Consider the following 8,176-nt stretch of genomic DNA (forward strand, 5'->3'; position numbering starts at 1 on the left):
ACCAGGTTTGGAGCTATCTCACTGGGGAAGACATTTCATATTAATCTACTTCTATTACAAATGGTTTCATCACTCACTGAATTATGGGTCCCCTGAATGATGTGGACTACTAAACCTACCTACCAATAACAACCCGAAACATGATAGAAAAATGACTAATAAGAACACAAACAGCACAGGTAATCCAATGGCCAGCAGGAGGAAGTGACACCACGCTTCAGTGCATCTGGCACTTTGAGGTCATTACCTTAGCACAAGTTATCATCGACTCGGGCCTGTGACCCACAGACAGTTAGTTAGTCAGTTAGACAGTAGCCTAAACTATGTTTATTTGTGTACGCCCCTAAACCTGACAGTCATTGATCAATGTGGCCGAAGGACGACAGAGGTTTGTCTATCTGTGTTGATTTCACTTTCTCTTTGTGTACTGAGGGAGTGCCACTGTGTCTCAATATTTGTGTCTATGAGTGTGTGAGTGTAAGGCATGGGTGGTCTGTGAGCAGGCGGAACATCAATGACTTAGGCTTTTAAGAAGTTTGTGCAAGACTGGAGCTCCCAGGCCATTCATAGCATACGATTCTGGATGCGATACACAATGCTGTTTATGTTCAACTAAATCTGGCTAATGTGTGTGCGCGTGCATGCCAGTGTGTTTGTGTGTATGTGTGCATGAGAGAGAGAGAGAAAAAGAGAGAGATGGTGTGTGTGTATATGAGAGAGAGAGACAGAGAGAGAGAAAGAACGAGTGTGTGTTATCTTCTTTTGATGCTCTTGTAATGAATATGGGAGTTGATGTGTCTCCAGATCAGGTGTTTGAGTCCATATGGGAGCGAAGGGGCACGTGTCGGGTTATTGCTTTTGTGTCATTATCACTGTTTTCCCTCCCTGCTGACCTGTAACAGTCTGCACACACAGTCTACCTCACATGGAGCTACTACCAGGCCTAAGCAGGCAGTGAATGAGTACAAAATGATTCATGTAAGCTCATATTACCATGCACTGTAATGATTTTCAGCCGCAGAGTGTTAACAGTCCAAAGGAAAAGACTGAATCCAAATTTATGGGACATTTAAAAATTCTATTCCTGAGCAAACATAGTCATTCATCATCAAGTGCAACAATAATAATCATAAAACAGCTAAGCGACAATTTCTCTACCTTTCAGACCTCCTCGGAGGTGGTGTAAATACATTGCGTCCACGCTCTTTCTGGTGAGGAGAGAAAACATGTGGCCCCTTTCCTTCTTCACCTCAGTGTATTTCACTTCCCACACAAACAGTTTAATCTGCTAACTGCTTCTGCTGTGGGCTATGCGTGCACACAAGCTGAGGGGCGTGGAAGAGCCCCCTGTGTTATATACCAGCATATAAAAATCTTTCTGCTTCAGTGCAGTGAAGTCAAGCATCCCCTTCTCCCCTTCCCCTGAAAGCAGATGATGGTTGGGTGGAATGTGTGGTCGGGTTCTCTCTCTCTCTCTCTCTCTCTCTCTCAAGTGCACGGAAGATGTGTAGGTTTCTGATGGCTGACCTGGCTTTGATTCCAACATCAGATCTTAACAAATACAACATGAAACCTATGAGAATGTTTCTCTCAAAGAGAGTACTGTGCTCTGATCAGCTAGTGTGATCAAAATCAGAGCAGGAGGCAAGGTTTCTGGGTTCTACCCTCCCGGATCTTGCCATTTACTGAAGTCTTCCAAAACAGCGCATCAGAAATGTGGTCATGCACAGCCCAACCACCCCCGCCCCCTCCCCTCTCCATAGATTGCTCTGCCATGCACAGTGAGTTCTGCATACAATCATGCCTTCAATGCCAAGCCAGTGTCTGGAGTGTTTCTGTTTTTAATACATTGTAATGCTGTAGCCAAGTTCTCTGTCTCTGCCTGTGCATATTTCACTGTATATCAGACATCTCTGTTGCTGGGATTCACTGAGATGTTATTATGCGTCTGAGGGACACAGACATGAGTAAGAACCAAATGCTAAATTAATCAGGTAATGAAAAGAGACAGAGCACTATTAGGGCTGGGTGAAACAATGAAGGCTAACACAGCTGAAATAGGCAGATGTTTTGTTTTAACTATCTTCAAAATATCTTTTAAATATTTATCGACAAGAAGAATGCCTTAAAGTCTGTATACAAGCCCCATTTTACAGTTCAGGTCTTGTTTAGCATATTTAGATAAATTTCTCCTCTGTCTCTCTCCATCATTAAGCAACATTTGTTCATGCGGCACCTTAGTCCTGGATTCCATGCTTAAACTCTCAAGAGGACAACAGATCGTTTTCTCATTCTTAAATCTTAAATTACCATGCTTAAATCACTTTTCTATGGTTATTTTCATACAGTATTTAAGCTAGCATGTATGTTTATACAAATGTGAAACTGAGATGAAGGCTTCTAGAACTGAAAGCAATCTTATTATGCATGCCTCTCTACATATTAAATATGTCTCCATGCAAAGTTGAGAGGCATGTTTCTCTGTAAGGTTGACAGATATGTTTTCAAACAGAGGTCTGCCTGGAGCCACATGTTTGCATCAGGAGAATCCTTCGATCTGTTCCCGTTGTTCTAGTCATCTCTGAGATCACTGAGCTGACTCTCGGTGGGGATACTGGCAGAGACACAACTGCTTGCTTGGTGATGACACAAACATGGCCAGGCTGATTAGCACTAATAAGCGACTTCCCTGGAGCATCACAGAGCTTCCCTGGAGCATCACAGGGCTTCCCTGGCCTGCGCTTCATTTCTCACAGGAGAGCAGAACACCTGAACACTTTGGTCCCGGCGTGTCCATCAGAGGCTACTCTCTCCTCCCTGGCTTTAGCCTGAACGTCTGTCAGGCACTGTCACCTTCCCTGACTCAATGTGCAGACCAGAGCCTGACTGGGCCTGAGGTACAAAATACTTCCACTTCTTATGTGCGTGGCTTGGGTTCCCATGGTCACTGGAGAACTTGCTGAGCCTTTGCTTGATAATAAATACTCAAATTTGCAAAACACATAAAATAGCCTGGCCAAAATGTTATTATACAAATAAAACTGGGCCGTATATAAAGGTCTGTGCATGCATTAAATTGCTGAATGGGAGACTGTGTGTCAGATTATAAAGGCCATGTACTGTATGAATGGTTACACACTCCACCACCTCCCCCCCCTCAACGCACTTGGCTAGCCGCTGCATATGTTAACAATCTTTTAAACGTGACGATATTCTGTGCGACGGAGTCCCACATTCAGAAACCCTGAACGATTTATCACCTGAAGCCAACTTAATTACAGACCCATAAAAATGGACGTGTAGCTCACTTTATGGTAGTCATCAAAAATAAGACCACTTGAAATACTTCATTAATAAAATTTACTGGGATGCTTAAAATGGAAAAAAAAAATGACTGTATGAATACTGTATAATATTTCTGTGCTCATAGCAGTAAGTGCTTTTTGCTTCAAATTCAAATGCTAATTTTTTGTGTGACTTTGATTCCAAAAAAGCAATCATCAAAGCTTCAAAATTTCAATTTACAACTTCAGACTCTCAGACTCCTTGTCTTAGCTTTCTCAGAACAATTTATCTCAGACTGACCAACATTTCACTCCAGTGAAATCCGATCAACATCACTGCTAGTAAGAGAACAGATTAAGAACAGGTCTTAGTTTTTGGCTTCCTTGTGTAAATTCAGAATATAGTCTATGGCTTAATATTTCTCCTGTCTCTTTCCTGCAAGCCAGGTGGACAGTATCCTTTTGATTTTATTTGGCTCCAGAATTTGACAGTGCTCTTCTCTGGCCTGCATCCTATTGCCCAACTGTCCGAGGGCTGTTGGACAGCAGGGGGTAGGGGCGTAAGAATCGCAGAGCCATGGACCAGGGGCTGTGGAGTGGCAGGGGGTGGGGGTGTAAAAATAACAGGGCAGTAGAGCAGTGGGGGCAGGACAGTGAGGGCATGAGAATAACATGGTGGTGAAGCATAAGGTCATAGGGCAGCTGGGGGCAACCTGCAAAGGGTTAAACCATGGCTCTGCTCCATGGGGCTGCCAGAGTCTGCCGCCCCTCAGGCAGGGATAACAACCAGATGCCAGTAGAGCCCTTCATATTTTCATGGACCCCCAACCTTTACCCCCTTGTCCCTCCAGCTCCCACACCAGGGCGACCACACCCCCTTCACTTCTCAGGCCCACAGGCTTCTGGGATCAGTCTCCAGGACCCAAAATGGACCAATCCCCCCACCTCCACCCCCCTCCGGCCTGTTTCCTATCAGAATCCCCTCAAGCCTGCACAAACATTCTAGCATTCACAGCACCAAAGCCCCCGGCCTGCCGCTCCCCCACCCGCTGCCTCCAGCTAATTTCCCATTTCCATGTGGCGCCTGGGCCTAAGCCCTGTGAGCGAAGCTCCGCAAATGGCTCCCAGAGGTGTTGCGCGCATAGTGCGGATCAGCCACGGCAACAGTGGCAGCCCCCTCGCTCTGCCTACACGCCCCGCGTGTGAGCCTTTCCCACATAATCCACACATCTGCAACGGCAGACTCCCCAGGGCCCAACAGGTTACCCCCTGGCCAAACTCACTAATCCCATCACATACTTCCAGCCAGGGCTCTCCACCCCCCACTTTGCTTAAATCCACTTCTGCCCTACCAGCAAGGATGGCTCGCTGATAAATGCAGAACCTATTCTTATTCTGTAGTGTGAGTTATATAACCATAGAGCTCCTTCACCGTGTTTGATTTCAGAAGAGCTGAAGGGTGGTAAGAAAAGCTGAATTCCCTGCACTCCCAGGGCCTTCCTGCAGTGGTGTGTAATGCTGCAGATAGTTAGCAGGGATTTTGAGTTTAACCCAGGTATCTGATGATTTCACACCCAGTTGAACAGCCACTGAGAAGGGTCAGAGGTCAGAGGTTAAACCCACAAACCTCCTCCTGGGATATTGTGTTACCTGCCCTGGTTGGAAGGTGGTGGAGGGGTTCAGGAGTATTCCCCTCAATAATCCTTACAATGGGTCTTGTGAGCCTGCATCGACAAATGAAGGTTTCAGCCACTTCGATGGCAAGCCAGGATCACCCTGGCACCCCTAAATCAATTTCCTGTGCTGTGTTACATTGTTCGGCCAACTAACTCTCCTCCCTTTCCATCCTTCCTTTTAATTACTCTTCTGTCCCCTAACACTCAACATGTAGAACAAACAGTCGTTCTCTCTTACAGCCCATTTCAAATCCCAGACTTAGCTGAAAGGTGATTACCATACTCAGTCTTAAGACCAAGACCAGACAATGAAAATGAATGTCCCTCCATCTGGATTACCTCATCCTCATTGGAAGGCTAAAAAGAGTTAATTTAGTTTTCTTTTGGGGCTGGGATGGAGGAGATGGAGGCGAGGCAGTTTAGTGCAGCAGAGGAAAATAATTAAAATGGTTAGGTGAGAATGGTTCCACAGCGTATCGCTGTCTCCTGAAATGGCCGTTATTGTGTGATTGGCCCCATTGGCTGCATAACTTCACATGACTGGCCTTTGATCAAGCGGCACACCACCCGGCGGCCCCAATAGCTGCACTGTCACTCATCTCCAGCGCCATGACGACGGCGCACGGCAGCTTGAACGGCTCGCCCGCCTCTCTACTCAATCTCCCTGGACAGCCAAGGCTCGTACGTTTTTTTTTTTTTTATTCTTAAAAACTCCCAGACTCCCAGCTCATTTATAGAACTGCAGAGCATGATGAAAAACTTCCTTACTGTTTACAACAGTGACAGCAAATGCTTTGAAATCACAAGCGGACCACCAGGTCAGGAGTAAATCTTCTAGGACCTTCCGCAGCGTCAAAGACGGGGGAATGTGGAGAAGAAGACTCATAATGGACGTGGTAATCCCCTCCACCCGGCACCGAACCCAGAAACGCTCCTTTTCCGGCTCACTCTATTTACATGGAGATCACCTTGGCTCAACTGCCCCCCTCCCCAAGGATTTATCCCTGAAACTGTCCCACTGCTTATGTTCACACTTCCTCTCCTGCTGTGCAACTGTCCCATTTAACTTCTCACTGACACTCCTCCTCCTCTCCAGACATCTCTCAAACAAAGACTGTACTTTCATTTCACAGACCAGGGCCCGTGAATTTCACCTCCGGCCCATTCTTCAACATGAGGCCATATGCAGAATAGTGCCTAACAACAAAAATAAATACCTGCATTGTATTTTATTGTGATTATTTATAGAATGGTCACACATGACTACAGAATCTCAGGAGTACTCGCCTGGTTCAGAATATGGTGTCACAGATATTGTGATGTAAATGCTCAGCACTTATATTGAGATTAAAAATCCCTAATAAAACTATGTTCTCTGAAGATATAAACCTGAAGGTTGTGAATGCAACTAATAATTTTTAAATGGATTCTGGTGACCGTTGAACTTGCCAAAAGGCAGCGTGTGCTTGAGTAGAAGAAAAAGAAGCCATTTAATTATGAACCACTACTGGACTGAACCCAGGCCAAGAAAGACATTTTCCACACTGCATGCTGTTCACCTTCACAGCTTGATTCATACATTGGCATCCAGCTTCATATTCACTTCACTGATTAAGACTTAGGGTTGGGGCAGGGCAGACGCTATGGGCCAATTTTAAAGCACTACAGAGCGCTGAGGTTAAATGAAAAAAAAGACCTTTGCCATCTCTGTATCCAATCCCTCGGTCACAGATTAATATTAGCGACCGGGGTGAGAGTGCCACAGCACGTTGCCCTCCCCAGACTGTGCGCTCATCCCGCTCTTTCTCAGATTGCTTTGGGGCCATGTCAGGCCACGAGGCTAGGCCAGGAACTCCAGCCAGCAAGCAGGGAGTTGCAGCTGGGTACGTGCCTTTCTGTTGCTCCATGGGCCCCGGTCCTGATTACTGATAATTACTCTCTCATTACCTGATCATGAGACTCGCCCAGAAATACACATATATGTAATGCGAGCAGCTGGTTCATCGAGGACATCGCACTCAAACTTACATACACACACTCACACACATGCACATACACCTGGAGTGCACAACTCCAATCCTGGAGGGCCGGTCTGTACACCGGTTTTTGTTCCAACCATTTGCCTGAGAAACAGACCGGCCCTTGTTGTTCCACTTCTGACGTAAACTGACTTTTTATCATGCACACCAACATGCAGATGCACACACTCACTTAATCTCAGTCTTTCACACACACACACACGCAGGCACACACACAGGGGACAAACACATACACACGCATTATTTCTCTCTCACACGCATACAGGGGACGCATGCACACGCACTCATGCCCGCTGATTTCTTCCCCTCCTGAAAAGATTAGGTCAATCTGGAACCAATTTTCCTCCTCAGTCTGCGGGGTAAATGAAGTCCTGAGTGAGCGTGGCCTGTTTGGACACGGATAATCAGTGCTGATGACTCCATGTGGCAGCCTGGGAGGATGAGAGAGGGGGATCAGGGCAGAGCGGTGGCCCCATGCCGGGACAGACCCCACGGGGGAACCGCGCGGGGAACCTCCAGACCTGCCTTCACACGTCCCGGGGGACCTGAACCCAGGCACAGGGGGGCGCAACGTGGCGGAACGGGATGCTGTCTGAGACAAGGGTCAACCCTGGAGCTCTGCCGGTATACAATTCAGCGCTCCACTCCGGATCAAATGCTCCACTGCACCAGTGGAAAAATCACCACTCCACTTCTTCATCTTTAAGGCTGCTTAAGCGTTTTCCTATCACAAGAGCATTGCACTAAAACATGAAGAAGTGAGGTCATATAGCGAGGTCATGCAGTATTATTTTTCCTAAATTCAGAAGAGACAGGAAGGGCACCAGTTGCTTTTTTTATTCTAACTTCTTTATTGAACAGTTATTATTACTGACATTTACATTACCGGCTTACTATCAGTTTTCAAGTTTACTAAGGACATGAAAATGATCCCCATGGTTCTTTTTCACAGAACCTCGATAAACGCCTTGCAAGAATATAAAGCACATGTACGGTCATATTTAAAGATTAATTATCATTCAGCTATATTCCTATATTTATTGGTTTGTGTATTTTGCAGCAATTAGTCATTCCGAGACTGTGAAAATACCCAGCAGATTAATAAAATGCGTGATGGAATTGTGGACGGACGCCACTCCACTTGTCACGCATTCCGTTCCGCCTTCCCGGGACTGAC

Source organism: Anguilla anguilla, chromosome 11 (assembly GCF_013347855.1).
Source record: "Anguilla anguilla isolate fAngAng1 chromosome 11, fAngAng1.pri, whole genome shotgun sequence".
Taxonomy (NCBI): domain Eukaryota; kingdom Metazoa; phylum Chordata; class Actinopteri; order Anguilliformes; family Anguillidae; genus Anguilla; species Anguilla anguilla.